Below are 21,777 nucleotides of genomic sequence, written 5' to 3'. Positions count from 1 at the left end.
TTCCTCCACTTCCTAAAAGCCCCTTTTTCCATCCCTGGGGTGAAGTCCCTATTGTGAAATATCAGGGTAAAAGGGGAGCGGTATGTTGTGATCCTCAAATTCCTCACTGCCCCGTCCCAAATGTCCGCCAGACCCCTTGTTAGGGCCCTTAGATATAGATGAGGTGGCCTTAGGTGGCGCGGGAGCCAGAGGACCTCCCCCAAATGATGCCGGGCCACCGCCCTGTCCATTTGAACCCACTGTTTCCTATACTCTTCTGAGAACCACTCCTTGATCACTCTCAACGGCGCTGCTTTATAGTACCGGCGAAAATCCGGCAGCCCCAGGCCCCCATCCCCTCTCAAGGCTGTCATTAAGCGTTTGGCCAGCCGTATTCTCTTGCCCTCCCAAATGAATTCCTTTGCTGCCGTGTTCACTTCTTTAAAAAAGCCTGAGGGAACTGGGAGCAGGACAGCCTGGAAGAGCTAAAGCAGCCGAGGCAGAATCACCATTTTAAGCCCTATCCCCCTCCCCAACCAAGATATTCTGAGGGCACTCCACTTCCGGAGGTCCTTTTTAATTGCTTTCATCATGAGGATGTAGTTCTCCGCGTACCACCCTTCCAAAGCCGGGGTCATTTTTACCCCCATGTATCTTATTCCCCCAGGTCTCCACTTAAAGGGATATCCCTCCTTAAGCTCCATCGCCTCCCTGACTTCTAAAGACAAATTCATGAGCTATGACTTCTGCCAGTTGACCCGCAAACCCGACACCTGCTTGAATTTGGACAAAAGGTCCAAACTCGCCTTAATGGACCCCCTCCGATCGGTAAGGGTAAGGAGCACGTCATTGGTGAAAGCCGCTGCCTGTGCTGGCTTCCTCCAAATGGTATACCCCGGGTGGACTCTGCCTCCCAGATCGCCTGCAGTAGGGGCTCCAGGTAGAACACGCAGAGCAGGGGGGAGAGTGGACACCACTGCTTGGTGCCACGCCTTAGGTTAAATGGGTTTGATGTTTCCCCGTTGACCAGGATTCGACTTTGATAGTTGGCTCAGACCATATTGATGTAATCTGCGCCCAGACCCATCCTCTCCATAATTTTGAACAGAAACGACCACTCCACCCGGTCGAACGCCTTATCTGCATCCAAGGATAGGAGGACCGCCGGAGTGGCAGTTTTCTGTGTTTTTTCTACAAGGTGGGCTACACGCCTGATATTATCTGACGTATGTCTCCCCAGTACAAACCCTGTTTGATCCGGGTGGATCAACGCCGGAAGGTGCCCCTCAAGCCGCTTCGCCAGTATTTTGTTATACAGTTTCGCGCCTGTGTTAATAAGTGCGATGGGCCTGTAAGGAGTACATTCTTCCGAGTCCTTTCTGGACTTATAGATGAGCGTAATTTTAGCCTCCTCCATTGTCTGAGTGATTCTACCCGTTGCCTTGAAAGAATTAAACAACTGTGTGAGTTGCGGAGTAAGAATTTGGGAAAAGGTCCCGCAGAAAGATGCTGGATTTCCATCCGGCCCTGGGGCCTTATTACGGGGCAATGATGCTATTGTGGTCCTCACCTCATCTTCCGTGAAGTTGTGACCCAACTCCTCCCTCGCCGTCCGGGACAGACCGGAGAGGGGCAGAGCTTAAAGAAAGTCCCTCTGGGGCCGGGGCGGGGGGTCCTGTGAAGAGTAAAGTGTGCTAAAATCTGGCTAAGCGACCCTTTATTTCCTCCGTGCGGGTGTGTCTGTTCCCACCCTTGTCCCTCATTGCCATGATCACGTTCTAGCCCCCCTCAGGAGACGCGCTAACAAAGAATCTGCCTTGTTGGCCTTTGTGTAGTACTTTTGCCTGACCATAAGCATAGCTCTTTCCGCTTTTTTGGTCCTCAAAACCCCCAACTGGCCTTCAGCTAGCCTATATGCCCTGAATGCTTTCCTGGAAGGTGCTTCCCCCATCCTTTGCCTTGCCGTCTCTACCTCCCTTTCCAATTGTGCCTCCAACTGCCTCATTTGCTTATTCCTTTCCACCTTCAGGGCGATGAGTTCACCCCTCAATGTAGCCTTGAAGGCTCCCCACCTTGTACCCAGACTTGTGTCAGTACTGTTGTTCATCTCAAAGAAAGCCCTTATTTCATCCCCGATCTCTTCCCGGACCACCCGATCCCTCAGTAGTTCTGGAAATTTCCATTTCCACACCCCCGGGCTTCGCCTCCCCAGGCCCATCCTCATCTGCACTATTTTATGATCTGCTATGCCCATGGGGCCCGTCTCCACCATCTCCACCCTTCCTACCAGACTCGCTGATTATATGTAATCAATTCTAGATTGGGTCCCATGAACCCCTGAGAGAAATATGTGGCCCTCCTCCCACCCCGCAGAGCCCTCCACACATCCCTTAGCCCCGCCTACTCCACCCGCTCCCGGAGTTGGGGCTTGGCTAGCGCTCCTCCCCCATGCCGTTGTGTGCCGTCCGGTCCAGACGTCTGTCCCAGACCAGATTTAGGTCTCCCAATATGATAACTTGCCCCCTTGCAAAATTGTCCAGGACTCCCAAGGTCTAGTGCAAAAAACAATCCTGCCCCGTGTTCGGAGCATACACTGAAGCTATAGTATATGGCGTACCTGTAAGCTCTCCTCTTAACAGAACATTCCTGCCGTTCCTATCCCTGAGGACATCTTGCATTCTAAAATCAATTTCCCTGCCGAAGGCCAGCGCCACCCGTGCTTTCGTGGGCCCTGAGGCGAAGTATATCTGCATGAAGCCCCTCAGACGCAAACGACCAGGGTCCTTTCTCAGTAGGTGGGTCTCTTGTAGAGCCAGAATATCTGGGGTGTGCGTCTTAGTGAACCTCTCTAATTCAGCCCGTTTGAGGGGGATATTGAGCCCCCTCACATTATGCGTTATCCATCTGAACCCGTCGGGAAATGTCTGGCACGGCCCTGCTTTTTGCCCCCTCGCCCCTATTCCAGGTGCCCCCTCAAGGCGGGAATCTCCCCCATCCGCCCCCTACCGATTCCCTCCACCCCTCTGTTGTGGTATAATGCCCCCTACAGGCCCTGATTGCCCGGCCTCTCTGATACTTCCCCCACCCTCATCCACCTCCCTCTCGCACTCCGGTCCCCAACTTGGAGTGCACACAAACCCAATGGCCCTCCCCCTCTCTTATATCTCAGAAAAAGACCCCCTTATAAGTTGCCTGTTGTTGGTTGAATTCCGCTGAGTGTAGACCTCAGCCGATCAGGCGCTGGTGCCTGGTCGGCTATTATTCTGGGGTGATTAGCCTGCCCTCCCGACCAGAGGTGCTCCCAGGACCAAACCCAGTGTTAGCTGTTGATGGGGGTAGCCGTCCTCACCGCTCACAGCACTTTCATCAGTGGCAATAACCCCTTCTGGGCATCACTCCACAGCCTCCCGTAGCTACCCTGCCACCTGGTCACTGTAGCCCAAATCTTCTTTGTAGGGGCCTCACTCAGGCTCCATGGGTGCCTCGTCTACCACTGTCAGGTCTTGGATCCTGTTGATCCTCCCCACGCAGCTCACCAGCCTCCAAGGATGTTCAGTGCAGAGCGGCTGTGCCACTCCCGGGCGCCCGCAGAGACAGACACTCTCTGCACCCCTCGCTGATCCTTGGCCCCGAAGTATAGCTCTGCCGAGGCCTGCTTCTCAGCCGGTGCAGGGGGAGAGGGGATGGGCCAAAGGCACCCCGATGAACTCCTGATGAGGCCTCCTCCTCCCCACCTCACCGGATGTCTGCTCCTATCCCCGGGTGGCAGCGCCTCTTGTCATCGCTCCCCGGCAGCGTGGTACTGCTTTCTCGGGGGCCACGCCGGTTCTGGCCTCCTCCTGCGCCGAGGACTGCCTGCCATCAGTTGGTGTCATTCCTCAAAGGCGGGGGGAATCTCCTTACCCCGGCGTGCTGCCTGGCCGTGTTGCACCCCCCGGCCTCCAAAGCGCACTGCCAAGCCTCCCGGGTGCTCCTCCATGCCATGCACCTGCAGAGTCCCACTGAAGCGGGGGGTCCGGCGCTGAGCTGCTGGTCCTCCTGCTGGGCTCAGCTGTATCAGCCCTGCTGCTCTCCTTACCCCGCCAGTGAGGCACCGCTCCTGACGGGTTTCCCCTTCACGCCTGGGCTCCCTCGCTTCACACTGGTCTGACAGTCCCCCGCACCAGCAGACTCCTCACCTCACCCACGCTTTTTGGGGGGGCTCCCTGTCCAAGCACAAGGAGCCCACCAACGTTGCCCTCGCCAGCAAACTCACTCTGATCTGGAGGCCACGCCTCTATGTTGCGGACCCCCTCAGGTAACTTCCCACTGCTTCCATGGGCACCCTCAAAACCCTGCTATGCTCCACAGGATCGCTGCGATCCAGCTCAGGCCTCCTACACCTGAGGGTGGTGGGATCTCCAGATGAGAAGCCTCAGAGCCCGGGAACAGCCGCCGGCACGTCTACTCAGTGCCGGCAGCCATCTTGGAATCAAAGGACCAATTATTAACTATGTCTTAGTACTTTTTTTTATAACTTCACATGTAAAGGTATTTTAAAAATGAAATTATGTACCTTTTTAGGACTTGATCAGCAATTAAACAATAAATGAATGTATTTAAAATGTATGTGTTTCTTTTTATGGTTTTGTATGTGAAAGGTCTTTGAAATCAATAATAAATAACAAAATAAAATTAATAGACAATTATACATACTTAGAAAGTGGCTCCAAAACCTGATATATTGGCCTGCCAACAGGCTGTTCTAAGTTCTTTGAATTTTGGCAAGGTATCATACACAGGGCTTCTTGGTTCGTTACAACAAAGAAATGTATTATTTTTTACAAATAAAACCATTCTCACATGAATTGTTGCTCAAGCCTAGAATGTTATTCATTATCAATTCTAGTAGGATAGTTCTATAATGAATTATAAACATTCCTATTTTTAAAACGCAAAAGCGTTTTACACGCAAAAATCATTGTGCTCAGTGTTCCAAGCTACTATAACGGCCACTTTATAAACACTTTTAAGAATAATGGAATCATACAATTGTTTAAGTGCTTCTCTATCAGATGTCTCACTGAAATGGGCAGAATTTAATAATTCTGCTGAAAACCTTCAAAATAACTGATTCATGGACTAAAATCTCATTAGGAATTTGAAGATAGGAAGGATACACATTTGATTTGGGTCAAAAACTGGTCCAATCCAGTTCTAAATCCAAACTACTTTCCATAGATATTTTTCTCAGGAATTGCTGTATTTCTTTTTTGAACATGGCAACAACTATTCTGGATAACTCAATCCTAGAAAATGCAGTAGACCACATTCTAATTTGTAGGGATTTCAATGCCAAGTGTTCAAAAGGGCAAGGGAACCTGGAGACGAGCAACGGGGTAGCTCCACAAGAAATAAGAGGCAACCTATGGATGACACTGATGCAATCAAGAGATATGTTGATGTTGGAACGAACAAACCCCAAGTAAAAGATTATTGTACCAACATGGGAAAGAGGGGAAACCTCGGCAAACCTAGACTATAGGTTTGCCTCGAGAGCCCTCTACCTGATCATAACAAGGTTCGAAATCATAAAAACCACAAATAGCGAACATAACCTACACATGGCATAGTGGCAGACGGATTTCCAAGCCTCCTCTAGAAGTATGGAGACCAAAGTGGAATCAAAGAACAGAGGCAATCGCCTAAAAATTCGAGCTGAAGACATCCGACAATTTACCAGTGCCTACATAGGATGGACCAAGGACAAAGGTTGCAAACTTAGAGGTAAAGTATATACCTCTTTTAGACTGCTTTACCACTGAAAGGAGGGGCGGACCAAACTCAAATTTGACAAAGCGCCATGTTTACGATCAAGTCCTCGTGAACAAGAGAAAGGAGGTACGCAGATTGAAAAGAGCTGTCGCAAAATCAGGATGTGAGAGGCCGAAAGAAAAAACTCAAACAGCCTTCACAGCTTACAAATGCTGGATAAGAAACAGGAGAAGAACTCTACTACAAAATTACTCCGAGAACATGCTCAGGGCTTTGGCAAATCGAAACTCAAAAGACTTTTGGCCTCTAAAACAAAATCATGTAGGTGAAGAGAGATGGAAGACCCTCTCCAAGCTTTCCAAAGACCATCTCCAAGCTTTCCAAAGAAGATGACACCATTACATATTCAACCCCTGCTAGATCAAAGAAGGTGTGGAGTTCCGAACCAGACATCGAAGACATATTAGAGAAAATCAAAAAACTTAACGACTCCAGAGAGCATGGTCCAGATGGACTAACCAACTAGATGCTTAAAACACACCCCGAGGAGTGGGCCAGGTTCATCAGAAGGGTACTTAGGTGAGTATCGTAACAACAGCAAATACCAAAATCCGGGAAATCAGAGACGATAGTTCTGATCTTTAAAAAAGGAAATAAAGAATATCCAAGGAACTATTGTCCCATTTCTCTACTGAATGTCATAAGCAAGATCTTTGCCACCTTTTTGTTGGACAAACTGCAACAATGGATGGCCGAACACAACTGGCTGGATCCCTTCTAGACGAGTTTTGTGAGGAACGTGGGAACTCAGGCAAATATCTTATTGTTGAGTGTGCTGAAGGGAAACGCATCAAACCAGGGAAAAAAGCTCTCCCATCGCCATTGTGGACCTAACACATCCTTTCGACCGAGTTAATCGAAAGCTTCTGTGGCAAATACTAGTGGCTGAAGACTGTCCTTCTAACATCATGCACCCACTAATGGAGCTCCACGAAGAAACTACCATCAAAGTGCGATTAACAAGGAAGGGCCTCTTATCATCAGAAATCCTGATCCATCAGGGAGTAAAACAGGGATGCCCCTTAGCACTGGCAATCTACAATGTTTACATATCAGACATTGCAGATTTATAAACCTTTCTCAGAACTCCACCACCTGTGGGAAAAACTAAGGTCTGCAGCAGACTTTTATATGCTGATGATATAATACTATTGGACCAAACAGAAATAGGTCTACAAAGGTAATTGGACACACTCCAAAGCTACGTCAAGCAGAACCACCTCGAAATCAATCAGGGCAAGGCCAAGATCATGGCCTTACACTGCTGTAAACAAAGAACAAACTTTATATGGAAGCTCAGCACAGAAAAAATAGAGTCAGTCAATACATGTAAATATTCGGGAGTCCAATTCAACAACAATGCCTCAGAGAAACCAGCTCAAGACGCATTGATGGCAAAAGCCATTGATGGCAAAAGCAAAAACGCTATCATCACAGGCCAGGATAATGGATAAAAATATGGAAAATTCTCAACGTTGGCGTTAATAAACTTTTACAGAGGAAAAGTTGTTCCAACACTTATTTACGGTATGGAAGCAATACCGAAATGATCGCCTACAATATGGGCTAAAGTGAAAGGCTTGTTCTGGTGAACAACACTAAATCTATCAAAAACAACACCCATAATCCACATCCGAAGAGAATTGAGCCTTTCATCCTTGGCCATTTTGATAGAATGGAATTGCCTGGCACTCTTTAGAAAGATCTTAATGCCTGAGATCCATCCTATCTTCAAGATCTTGTCTGATGAAGCCAAATTACACCAAAACAAGACGCTGTCCAACTGGATAAAGGACAGGAGAGTGATTTTAGAAGCCATATGCTGTCCGGAAGAAGGCTTGATTCACAATCCAACAAGAGCCAAGAAATAACTCCTGGAAAAGGACTGGATCACCACCATGGAGACCGCAGCAGCCAGTAGTCTTGCAAGAGATATGCCTGCTGGCAGCACGAAACTAAACCAGTTATGGAGCTACCAACTAAAATTCCTGGAAAGACTATACAGGGAGACATTCATGAGAATGAGGCTAAACAGGTTAGAAATTAATGAAATAAATGCAATTCGGAGGAAATCGGAAGGAAATGACTGCCGATTCTGTGACAACGGCAGTGCACCGGAGACTCTAAAACACCTATTAACAATGTGCAAGGGCGTAAGTGAAATAAGAAGAAGACACCTATGGCCATTAATGGAAGTTACAGGACGTTGGAAGAAGAAGACATTTGGAGAGCCCTGATGAATGGTGAAAAAACCACATGGGTCAGAGCGGCAGTCTCAATGATAAGAGATATCTCATTACGACTAAGTGAATGAGGCAGGGCACAGCCCAAATAAATAAATAGATAAATAAATAAATTAACCAACAATAAGAGACTAGGGACGTCGCAAACGAAAGTAAAGAACAAAGTTTATTAATAATAATGGACTGCAATGACATTGATCAGTTTTGTAAAAATTGTTAAATCAATTGAATTCAAATTTACATTTTTTTTTAAATTGCTGTATTTCTACTTCAAGATGTAAATTGGCAGGTGTTTGAGTCAATACAAAACTCAAACCTTTTCTCAAGTCATACATGTGTACTTGATTATGGCCCCTACCAGGTCAAATAAATATGGGCATCAAGTCCTAGCGGGTCATTACGAGTATGGAGGTAGCCATGGTGCTATTAGCACCATGGGTACCCCCATACCGCATACCGGGTCCGGGTTCCTTGAATGAGGAATTACCGGGCCATTCCAACCTTGGAGGACCTGGTAATTCATCATTCAAAATACCCATCCCCATTCGAGCCCCCATAGGGCACAACGGGAATGGGAAGGGAGCTAATAACGGGCCCGTTAATAAAGGGCCAGTTATTAGCTCCTTGGTCCTTAAGCGGCTCCCACTAAGGGCACTTGGTAAAACCAGCCGCCCTTAGCAGGACCTGCTAAAGGACATCGTAATGCGGCGGCAAGGGGTTAACGGCACCGGCACCCTTATCGGCACCATTAACCCCTTACCGCCAGGGTCGGAATGAGGCCCTTAGTCTTTCATTGTTGCCTGTACGCTCATCTCTCTGTTATGAACACGCCTTGGCCAGTTCACTGCTCTTATTCTGACCGTCCTCCATATCTGCCTCTTGGGTCTCTCTGGCCTAAAAAAACTGCAAAATCTCTGTTTTCAGACTACCTACTCAGTCCCACTTCTGCATCTCGTGTCAGAGAATATTACCCATTAATTGTTTTGCTGTGATAGAAACAAATCTCTAAAGTGTCCTTGTTGCCAATAGTTCATAGGAGTAAAGTCCTCTGACAAATCGATAGACAACTTCTTTTTTAAAAATGTGTATGTCCTTTTTAAATTTGTCAGTGTTTTTAATCGCATTAAAGACTTTACAATGATTGTCGTTTGTATAGAATTTTGGGCACTATGTATGATTTGTGTACTTCTTTGATTGTGTGTAATATTGTGTTTTTTCTTTGTCGTTTGTTGGATTTTTTACATCTGAATAAACTTGTTTGACTGACTGACTTTACAATCCCCAGATTATGTATTATTTGACTCTAACATTTCTTTAGCATCCTTTAAAGTATTAATACGCAGAAAGGCTTTTTCTGCCAATTCCAAGGTCCACCACATTTTTACCAATGATTCTTTTAGCCATAATTATAGTACATACAATTTGGTCAAGCTCTACTTTGCAGCTATTTGACTGAAACCAACCTTATACTCCGAATCTTTTAAAACATACTAAGCTCATTACGCATTTGTAACCAAACAGGAATAGTATTTGCATTTTACCATTTCTTCAATAGATGTACATGTAAAGCCATTTGAGTTAAGTAACTGGGAAGCCTGATAACAGGAAATTCTGACACGGATGGGTTTGTGAGCATGATAGACATAGATGGTCCTGATTTTGACAGTGAACTTGCAAAGTTCCTTCAGCACACAAATAATTGTTGTACTCAAATCTGCACGCTTCAGTAACCAATGTGGCAGCTGATAGAGGTGCAAAATAGGTTTAGATCAGACCTAAGACAACCAAATTACCACAACTGAGTCCATGAGAGGCATGAACCTGTACCAACAGAAATGCAGTAGGAAAGACAATACTTAACCTAGAGTATATCAATGGAAAATGGAAGGATATCCTCTTGGTTTTGGTGAAGTTTTAAATACAATCACCTTCTGAGAGCTTTCCATTGAAGGTGGGCAGTGTTGTGACCATGTCAAACCATGAAATCGAAAAACCAGTAGGACACTTTTTCACGCAAGATAGACACACACTAAGTTATGGCATTGAAGAGAGATCTCCTAAATACAAGACACAGAAGAACATGTGAACTCAGGTTTTCAAAGATGCGCAACCTAAATAACAAAGGTTTGAGCAGAGACATTGGTTGCCTGTCCCACTATTGTGAACTTTGAAGCATAGCCCATCAGGCAAAACACCAGGTGTATACCGGTAATGCATCCTTCAGTTGCATGTTAGTGGTATTAATTAAACTCTTTTTCCAAGACATAGGGCCTCATTCCGAGATTGGAGGTAGCTATGGCACTATTTGCGCCAAGGCTGCCTCCAATACCGGGTCCGGCACCGGTCTTGTTCAATGGGGACTTACTGGTGCATTTCGACCCTGGAGGGACTGGTAAGTCCCCATTGAACAAACCATTCCCCATTCCCATTTTATCCCCCATAGGGATCAATGGGAATTGGGAGGGCGCTAATAACGGGTTCGTGACTAGCAAGCCCGTTATCAGCGCCCTGGTCCCTTAGCGGGACCCGTAAGGGACGTGTGGTCAGACCCCACGTTCCTTACAGTTCCCGCTAAGGGACCTCGGAATTGGGCGGTAAGGGATTACCGGCAAAGGTCTCCTTACCGGTGCCGGTAATCCCATTCCGCCCAACTCATAATGACCCCAACAGTACAGAGTTACCCATACCTAAAAAAACAGACAATCACTAGGCATATCATTGTTAAGTGCATAGCTGTAACAGGTGCCGCTTGTAAAGTATTATTAAGTGTTAGGACCACTGTAGTCAGTCAGTATTTCACCCTGAGAACAAACAATGCTTGGTGCAAGTTTTTCAGCAATGCTGGTTTACTTGTGAAATGAATACACTAAAATGAATACACTATAACACATGCTTCCTCTGCATTATTAAAACCTGCACTCTGAAGCATGTTTACCATGAACTGAAATATATTTATTTATAAGTTCACTAAGCGTCTTTTTTTTTGGAATGCCGGTCTCACATTTGTGGGAATGCTTAAAACACAGTACTGCTTAACTATGTAATTGTAAGCATCTCTTCAACAGTGCACTATTCCTAAAAGCTCTTCGTGCAAGCTAACATCACTTTCAATCATAGTGATTATTTACAACTGCGAAATAAGCTGATCATAGCACTGCAATCCTTACATGCCTCCCTTGGATGTAACCCCTAGTTTTTTCCTGTTAACCCCCTGATGACGAAGGTCCTTGAGACTAACATGTTATTCCACTGCATCATAATGTTTTTAGTTAGTCCAATAAAAGCTATGAACACTGGAACGTTTGAGTTTTTTGTGGCGAATGCTAAATACCAAAAAGGCACATACATCATTCAAAGCACTAGTCAAGATGTGGAATTGCACAGTGGATATCATTTAACGTGACGTAAGTGCAGAACTATTCATTCTTTTTTTTAAAGAAACACTTGAGATAGCTCATGGCGTATTTTCTGAAACAGTAGTTGCTCTTCGGGGAATACAGATTAACAGCGTGCACTCTGAGTGTTTTATTTTACAGTTGATGTGAAATAAAAGCTGGTGGAAATAGGCCACTGGTGAATTAATTCTACCAGCAGAAACAACAAATTGTGTGCCTGTAGAAAGGTCTGCTATGTTTTAAAGCGCACACTACACAGCTAACATAGAGCAGTCTTTCATTGTGTCACATGAACAGGTTCTCACATTCATGTTTCCTGTACATTTCAATTTCCTCCTTTAAATATCTCTCACATTCATGTTTCCTGTACATTTCAATTTCCTCCTTTAAATATCTAATGGAATGACATCGAATTAAAATTAATTTTCAATTAAAATACACTCACCAACAATCGTTTTTTTAATAATATCTAAAATATGATATTTCTGTTGAGTCTTGTTGCATGCCACGATTTTGAAAGTCACTTAGTGACAGCAGATAGTACTGCCATTACGTCTTGCACTGTTATTCAGTTAAGACATGCCTTTTACGTCAAAATAAATCTATAGACTTTGAGTACCCACTTCATTGCACTTGGATGGGCCATAGCATAACATGGCATAGTTTAGCACAACATAAGACAGGAACATGCATTATGATATGCAACCCTATTAGTAATATTGAACCTTTGCTTTGTGCCAATGTTCCAGTTAAAGAAAGATGGCTCTCTAAGGTAGAAAAATATCAACACTTAATTTATAATAAGTAGATTTCTTTACACATGGTTTAGGAAGATCAATAATAGTGAATATACATGCAAGTGTGTATTGGTGTTAACTAAATATTACCCTGGGTAATACAGTGCTTCAAGATTAATACTGATCAACACCACATGTACACAGCAAAGAGATGCTGCAGAAGCAGGATATTGCCCCTTTAAGAGCTACTTTCAAGAAATGGGGATGTTGATGTTGCGGCTCTACTATGTTGTAGAACATATCAAAATCTATAGGGATCATTACAATTTTGGTGGTATCCCACTGGTAAATCGGGCGGAATTCCACCAAAATGTTAATGCCGTTCCTGGCACTTGGAATTCCAGAATTACCGGCACATTACAAGTGCTGGAATTAGTGATAAATACCATTCCAATAGGACTCCATGGAGGGGATTGCCGGATTTACCAGCAATGGAATTATTGGTGCCGGTAATTCTGTAGTTTTGATGCAGGTGGGGGCAAGATTTACCTCCAGCTCTTGGCTGGAGGTAAATCAGTGCCCCCACTGGCAAACTTGTGTTTTCCCATGCGGCAAAAGTGACGGTCGCAGTATTACCTCCAATTTTACCAGCATTTTTCCTGCACTGGGAAAATTGTAATGAGAGGCCCTATGTAATGCCAGAAATGTGGGTTATGTCGCAATTGTTTTAACTGTAGACAGTTGCGCACAATCCACCTGCAATGTACCCTAAACATGCTTCTTGCAAGCTGTCTCACTGATCATGTTTAGTCTGACTGCTTTTTTAAAACTTGAATAAGGTATCATTACAGATTTCACGAGCAACCGTTTTACACTGAACCATGTGCGAGACATCCCATTTAGGATACACAGGCCCTTGTTCACGCAGCATTTTCCGATGGGGTTTTGCCATTATAAAACACTTCTGTGAATTCGTCCCAAAGTCTTAAACTTTTTAAAACATCAGTGCAATGTATCCAGGTAACTCAGGCCTTGGGGAAAATTGCTGATTTGCTGAAATGCATTGTTTGCCTTCAGTACTTGCTGGTTTTGTCATCCTGCTGTACCCCACTTCCTGTTATGAGCTTCTGTCCCATACAGAGGTAGCTGTACATCGGTCAAGACCACATCCTACCTGGAATCCACAGCTTCATTCTGAATTTGGAGACAATTTTGCAGAATTACTGCCAAAATGAGTTCATTGTTACTGCCACTTGGTCCTATGGATTTACCGCAGGATAACAGGTGGTGGTAGGGGGCTGTTAATCCCCATTTTTGGAGTGCATGGAACTCCATGGAGTTTTTGGCAGAATGGCAGCGAGCGCTAATTCCACCGCAGTAATTCTGCAGATTTTTGCCTTTAAATGGTAAATCCTCCACTTCAAAGCTAAATTCGGGATTTGGCAGAGTGGTAAATACACCAGTCATTCCATTACTGCCCAGAAAGTTGCAGATACATAATTACCTCCACTTTATTTATCGCTCAGCCAAACCTGGAACAAGGCCACCAGTCTTTCATTTAGTCCCACTATACAGGACTCTTAGACCTAGCTGTGTTTTTATTTAGTTGCATTGTGAAAATATTTAAATTGCATTGTGAAACCTATGCCTTTCTTCCTCTATACAGGACTCTCAGACCTAGGTGTGCTGTCTTGGTTGTTAAACCACATTGTGAAAGTTGTGCTGTCTTTGGTTTTTGCCTTCTTAGCAAAGCGTTCACCTAGCAAACAGTCTATTACTGTCTGAGCCCTTGTCGTTCTGTTCAATTGTCTACTATTGTCTCGTCTCTCCTTGTCTCGCCTGCTTGCACCCCTCCCTGTGTCCTTCCCTAGCATTCTCCCCGCCCCTACCCCACATCCCCCTTCCTCTTCTCTCGTCTCCCTACCTACTCTATGGTGCTCTCTGTGTCTCCTATCTTTTCTAACTGCTTCTCTATCGACTATCCTGCTCTTCTCACTAAATCTGGTAGGAAGAAGTTTAAAAAGGACATCCTGGTCTCCAACCCAGGCATCCGTATCACTGACACCTATACCAGTGCTTCCTCTAGTCAAACCTTCACCGACATCCTCTTTGTCGTTCCCTCTCCAGACCTATGGACTCTTCATATGGTCTCTGTGCTTTCGCCATTCTCTTTTTCTCCCATTAATGGTGGCACCTGGTGGGAGGTCCTCCTGCCCCCCTTCAACTCCTCTAAGGTCATCATTAATGTTTACCTGAATGGTACCATCTTGGTCCAAGGCCCTCAGGCCAATCTTCTCCTCTGTGATAGATGCTTCCCACGCCTCATCAATTTCCTTCCTTCTCCTGCTGTCCCCTCTCCTCCCAGGAATGGCTTCCTTGCCTCCCCCTGCTGTCTTCTCCTTGGCTACCTTGCCCTCTCCTCCTTCTTCTTCTGCCCCCCTCAGGCTTCTTCTACACCTCCACAGGGTGTACCTCTGATTTATACCCCTCTCAGGAAGTCTATAAAGGATGGCAATCTTCGCCATATTTCCACTCTAAACTCTGGCACAGCTGTCAAACACTCCTCTGACATTTGCCGCTACCTTGAAGAACTTAACCTCGATATCCTCGGTCTTTTGAGACATGCTTTGACACTCTCCTCCCTGATGGCTACAAGATCCTCTCTGAGCCCAGGTGCAACCGTTCCGGAGGGGGTGTAGCCCTGATCTTCCCCGAGTGGATTCCTGCCTTTGTCATTCCTACTCAGGCCTACTCCTCTTTCTAATGCCTCGGCTGCAGGCTCTCTCTCTCTCCTAGCCATTCCCTTACTCTGGCTACCATCTATTGGCAAAACGTCAGATCTCCTCCTTCTACTCTGAGTGGGCAGAACTCTCCTCTTCCCTCCTGGTCGCAACCACTCAACTCCTCCTTCTTGGAGACTTTAACATCCATTTGGATGCTTCCTGTCCTTCCTCTGCACTGTTTTGCGACCTCTGCGAGTCTCTCTATCACTCTCTATCCTCCCCTCTGGCCCGACTCACTCTGCAGGGCACACTCTGGATGTTCTGATCTCTATATATCTTCCCCTTTCTATCCCTCTCACTACTCCTCTCTCCTGGAGTGAGCACATTCTCCTTTCCTCCCAGCTCACTCTCTCCACCCCTCAGGCCAAGCCAAATCCAGCAGTGCCACCTAGCTTCTTGGTTATCCGACCCATGAAGCATGTGTCAGTTAAGACTTTCGCCGCCACTTTCTTACCCCCCCAGCCCCCTTTGGCTGACTCCCCCTGACACAGCCCTCACCATGCTCCACTCCGCTATATCTGATACTCTTGATGTTCTTGCCCCTGTCATCTGTTTGAAATCCAAAGCCAAGGGCAACTCCTGTTAAGACTCAGACCTCGCCAACCTTAAACACAAGTGCAGGGTGTCTGAGAGGAAATGGCATGCTTCCGGTACATCCTCTGATAAACTGGTCTGCCGCCTGCTCCAAAGGCAATACCAGCTCTCTGTTTTCACCAAGAAGCAAGCCTGTCTCTGTGGCATCTAACAACTCGGCTGAATTCTTTAAAATCTGCAATGACCTGTCCAATCCTGCTGCATTCTCTACCTCTCCTGTACATTCCCAGGCCCTCTGCATGACACTAGCTTTTCATTGCATCTCCAAAACCTAGGACATCATGCTCTCTCTCTCTTTCACTCCCCCTGCTACCCAAATGCTCCCCCTCTGGCCCTTCTTCAGCCACCTCTCCTCCATCCTTCTCTGCCTTTCCCATGTTCTCCCCAGAAACGGTTTCTAGATAAGTCCAATCTATGAAAGTCTCATCAAAACAGATTCACCTCGTTCCTCCAAAACCATCAAGAACCACATTGACACCCTGGCCCCTGCTCTGGCTGACTTTTGCAACCACTCCTTAGCCACCAGAGTCTTCCCTCCCCCCCCCCTGAAGCACTCCCTTGTGCACCCTCTTCTTAAGAAACCCTCTGCCAACCCATCCTGCCCAGCTACCTATCACCCAATCTCCATCACTCCTTTCCTGGACAAACTCCTGTAAAAACTGACCATCTCCCAGCTTAATATTCACACCGAATCTGTTGGTTGTCTCCATGACCATCAGTCTGGCTTCAGATCTGCCAGAAGCACAGACACTGCTCTCCTGAACATCTGCAAAGACCTGCTCTCCACCTTCTATTCCAACACCCCCTGTGTCCTAATCTTACTTGGTCTCTCTTCTGCCTTTGACCCGGTCAACCATGCCATCTTGCTCAACCGTCCCCATGATAACCTGGATATCATTGACCAGGGCCTGGCTTGATTGACCTCTTTCCTCTCTGATCGACCATCCCAGGTCCAACTTGGGTCCTTCCTCTCTTTTATCTCTATCTCTACCTATGGTGTTCCCCAGGGGTCTAACCTCTTTCCCTGGATTTTCAATCAATACCTGGCACTTCTTGCCCACCACATTGCGGCTCTCTACCCCAACTTTCATGCTATGCGGATGACACTCAAGTCATTTTCAGGCTCTTCTCCTTCTCTCATCTCTGACTGTCTGTCTGCTATCCAGGAGTGGTGTGCCACCAATGATCTCTGCCTTAATGCCAGTACGACCGAGATTCTCCTCATCGGCACACCTGCTCCCTCCTTTCCTGTCACTCTCTGGTCGGCCTCTCTTGGCCCTCTTCCTGCTCCCACCTGTGAGGCTAAAAACCTCGAGGTCATCTTCGACGCAACACTCTCCTTCTCGCCTCACATCTCTGACGTCTCTAAGAAGTCACACTATAAGCAGCACTTCCTCAGAGGTATTCTTCCTTTCCTCTCCTTCCCCCAGAAGCTCACTGTCTCCAGATCTCTGGTTCTCTCTAGGCTGGACTATTGCAACAGCCTCTTTCTAAATCTGCCTGCTTCTACTCTCTGCCCTCTGCAACTCATCCAGAACAGCCCTGCAAGACTTGTCCGCCTCAAGCCCAGGGATCGTATCTCTCCAGGACTGAAATCTCTGCACTGGCTCCCAGTGGCTGCGAGGATTAAGTTCAAAACCCTCTGCATTGTCCACAAGGCCTTCTGGGGCCTGGTGCCTCAATACCTTCAACTCTCCCTTCCTAAATATCTTCCTTCTCAAGCTCTTCGCTCACCCGACTTCAGCTCCCTCAGGGTCAGTCGCTTATGCAAGCAACAAGTTAGTCGTAGATCTCTTTGTTCAGCTGGGAACTCCCTCTGGAACAGCCTCCCTGCCACTCTGAAACTTAAGGAGAACCATCTCCGGTTCTGGAAGCCCCCAAGACCTTCCTCTTTGCTTCTGCTTTCTCTCCTTCTCTCTCCTGCTGATTGCCTGGCTGAAACTGAAACTGCATTGGTTACCTGGCTACCCCCTATTCTCGGGCACAGGTCACATCCCCGCCAGTTGCACACCTGCACTGCCTCCCTGGCAACCCTGCACTCGGGGGCTGTTTTCTGTATCCCTACAGCCCCTTACCAGCACTTGACACCTGATGTATGTACTTACCTTTGCACTTGCCACCAGCTGGTCGCACTTTTTATTTACGGTTTTATTTATTTTTACTGTTATCCTATGTACTGCACTGCCCCCACCCACATCCCCCCGCTCTTTGCCCCCCCTACACTCCTGCGATCTCAATGTCAACTGGCCTAGTAAGATCTTCTTCCCTCTGTTCCCCCTCCCTTGCCTCATCGTGCCTTGAAACACTTGTGTATAGGCGCGTTATAAATGCCATATAATATCATACATGTCTTATCACACTATGAGCATAATTAGAACATCCCACCCCAAAATATATTTGCTAACACTGAAACTGCTCTCATTCACCTAGGATATAGTCCGTAACATTGCTGGGCTGCCTGATGCATTTTGTGGGATGAGGCACATGTTGGTGTTCTCATGCCCAGCAGAATATCTTGATGCTTCTGTTTCTGTTGGGGCTGGATGAATGTCTATCTGCTTGAGGGTCCCCTCACCTGTAGTCCTGTGCGGGCTTATCAACATCAACTTCTCTCCTTACCATTGCATCTGAAATGTTTTTTGTGGAAGTAGTTTATTGAACTAACAGAGTTTCTGGTGTTGCTCTGTCCACCATGGCTAGCAGTGATCACAGACCCCTTTGTGTTGATGATCTCAGATGCTTGTATTTCAAAGAACAGGCATCATTCTTTAGGGGGGGGAATGTCGATTCTGCACCAGGACAGAGGTCCTCATTATAACCATGCCAGTATCCTGGTGGTAAATCCTCCAGAATACCGTGAAAGGCTCTGTTTCTGCCACTTGGTCCGGAAGCATGCCGACGGATTACGAGTAATGGAGTGACGTTGTAAGTCCTCATTTATGGAGTCCGGTAGGGGAGGGGATTTGCCATCATTATCGCCATTTTTTGCTGATAGGGTGCCTGCCTTATCTCCAGATTTTAGCTGGAGGTTACTCAGGTGCCCCACCAGCAAACCCATGGTCGGAGGGTCCAGTAAAATGCTGGTATTCCTGAATACCGCCTGAATTGTAATACCGAACCAGCTGACATGGAATGAGGCCCAGTGCCTCAGACCTCCTTGCCAGTGCTCATATCATCCGCATTTCCTCCATTCAACATTGTAAATTCGTCTTTTGATTATTCTCCACCCTCTGTTTCCTGACTTTATAGGGAACATTCTGAAATGATGGTTTGGAAGTGCTGATTTCACTTCTGGCCCCAAAACATCTGTGCTGGAGACACCCCAGTAGACTAGAGAGCGGTAGTGCGGTATGGCATGAGGAAGTCACACTAAACAGAGGGCAATGATCGGCCCTGCCTATTTGAAATCCGAAATAATTTGTTCAGAGTCCTAATGAATCCTTCTGCTTTCCCAATGCCCCTTTGCCAGCATGGTCTGATACATTTGTGATGAATGCCCTATTACATCGTGAATTGATGGAAATGTGACATTTGGAAATGAGGTCCATTGTCTGATGCAAGAGAATTAGGTATGTCATTCAGCTGCAAATATCTTCATAAAAATTGGACTCACTGCATAAGAAGCAGTGGACGTGACACATTCTATCTCGGATATCTAGATCATGACTAGGAAGTGTTTGTTGAACATACATCATTGTACCAAAGTACACACTTTATATCCTGCTAGGTCATGTCCTCTTTGATAGGGAGGCAATGGGAGGCTGCTGTTTTTGGTTGCTGGGGCCAGGCATCATTGATATACCTGTATCATGTCATTGACTACCCACGCTACACCAGTGAACCACACATTTTCCCAAGGCCTGGATTTTGTTTGTATGCCCCCTTGGTGCCCCTCATCTCCAAGTGCTACTACTGTATCCACCAGTACTGATAGAATGACGATGCCAGATCACCCTTCCATTGAGATGGACAGTTTGTCTCATATGTGCCATAAGCCCCTGCATGTGCTTTGAGCCTTGTCAGTGTGATAGGTTTGCCCAGGTTGGCTCACCATTTGTTCCTTGCTGGACCTTTCCCAGGCACAATCCGTTTGTGTGTGGCTTTCCAGCAGTTTGCGATGATATAGAGGTCAGGAAGTAAATGCCCACAGAAATTTAACATACCCAGGAAGCATTGCATTTCTGACTCGGACAAGGTGGGAGACACTGACCAGATGTCCTCCGCCATCTTCAGAACTGGTGACAAACCAGAGCTTTGAAAAACGTACCCAAAGAACTCAATTCGAGGGCACAGGAACTCACATTTGCCTTTGTTCAACATGAGGCCATGTTCTTGCTGGCAGTGAAAAATTGCTGATAGCGTCCCCAGGTGTTCTTGCACTGATGATGCATATATTAAAATGTCCATTATATATATATATATATATATATATATATATATATATATATATATATATATATATATAGTACTTCTGGCAGCCCTGTTAATACATCTCTGATTGATGCTTATATTGAAAGAGGTGTACATGTGTACATGTGAGGAGAACATGGTCAGATATGTCGAGTCCTCATGCAGGCGGAACTGGTGGTAACCAAAATTCATGTCCACTTTAAAGGAGATGGTTGCTCCAATCTGCCAAAATATCATAGATTATTGCTGTGCAATGCGATTCTCTCTTAATCACCTTGGTGGGTAGACACATATTAACCTTTAGGCCAGTAGTATTGGGCTGTTTTGGTTTCATTGCGACAATGACAGGGTAATCAATGGTGTCTGGCCTGTTGCTTTCTCTATCATTCCTTCTGCTCCCAGCTTAACCGCTCTAAATCGATCTCCTTTCTCAGCTCAGGGGAAATGAAATGTGATGGTGGCAAAAAGCTACCTGTTGCACCATTTGGTCAATGTGCAATCAAACCTGTTGATCTCTCAGACAGACTATGCATACACCAAAGCCATTGTATGCTTCCAGCAGCATCTCAATGCCCTCTCTGTGCAGACTAATGCCTCAGCCATGTCACAAACGAATATGGTTATGTTTGTTTATTTTGTCACAGAAGATATCCTAGACACACCCCTGTTCATGATGGACATTCATGAAAAAGGCACCTTCCAAATGTAGAACGGTTGATTCACTGTACATTCTCACTTTCGGAACAGGCAGTGCTGGGAATGGATCTGGAGTCTTGAATTGTGCTTTGGCCATTACATAGACTGATTCCCCTGTATCAATAAGGACTGGTATGTCCTAGGATTGTATTCTGACCTGACAATGGGGTTTGCTCCATTTTCCTGACTTCCTGCAGAAAACCGTTGATACCTCCACTTCCTCTTCATCGCCCTGACTGCTGGCCATTTGTGTTTGCGATTCTTCCAGCCAGCGAAACACAGCCAGTTTGGACATCTGTGGTTTATGCATTGAAAGTGGTGGCATTCTGGTCCCTCGAGACAGGAAAGAACTGTACACACATTTTCTAAGGGATCACATTTATGTCATTCTCAAATATTTGCTGTGCAGCCATACACCTGCTGGTGTGAGGAAGCATTTCTCCACAGTAATCACACTGCTTACATGATTATGCTATTGTTGTGCATGGCCCCGTGTGTTCTTCTCTTCCCCTGCCTGATTTGTCACACTCTGTAGGGTGGGCCCACACCGGGCTGGCACTCTCCACGTAAAGAGGCTTCAGTGCATCTTCCATGCAGTCTACTCTCATGTTTGCAATCTTGTGTTAGTGGTCTAGCTCCACTCCAGTTCGCTGAGGATTTAGCACCTCATCCTGGCTGAGAAACCATTCTGGATCAGGAGTGTCCTGATTTCGTCTACTTCATCAACTGGAGAGCATGTAAGCGCCAGATGTCTGCATGGTGCAGCTGCAACCTTTTGCAGTCAACATTGACAAGCAGGGTAATGCATGTTGTGAGGGATCTCTTTGCTATATCGTAGGATGTATCCACTGGATTGAAAGTAAAGATTCTATGCACTACTCCCACTACACAGAAAAGAAGCATTGCTTTTCTTGCACTGTCATCATTAGTTCAGGTTGCAGCAACAATATGGCACCTAGGGCCCAGGGCAGACGGGTCACTTTTGACATGGAATTCAGGGACAGGCACACCTTGCAATGATGATTGTTCCCTGCGGAATGCAGAAGTCTCAGGACCTAGTGACTTCCTCCCAGATGAGGATGAGGCTAAGCTACCTTCCCTTTCATAAGACATGTTAACGGTTCTT

Source organism: Ambystoma mexicanum, chromosome 6p (genome assembly GCF_040938575.1).
Source record: "Ambystoma mexicanum isolate Mex_15411 chromosome 6p, UKY_AmexF1_1, whole genome shotgun sequence".
In the NCBI taxonomy this organism is placed as follows: domain Eukaryota; kingdom Metazoa; phylum Chordata; class Amphibia; order Caudata; family Ambystomatidae; genus Ambystoma; species Ambystoma mexicanum.
The sequence above is the reverse complement of the archived record's forward strand: the minus strand, read 5'-3'. Positions refer to the sequence as shown.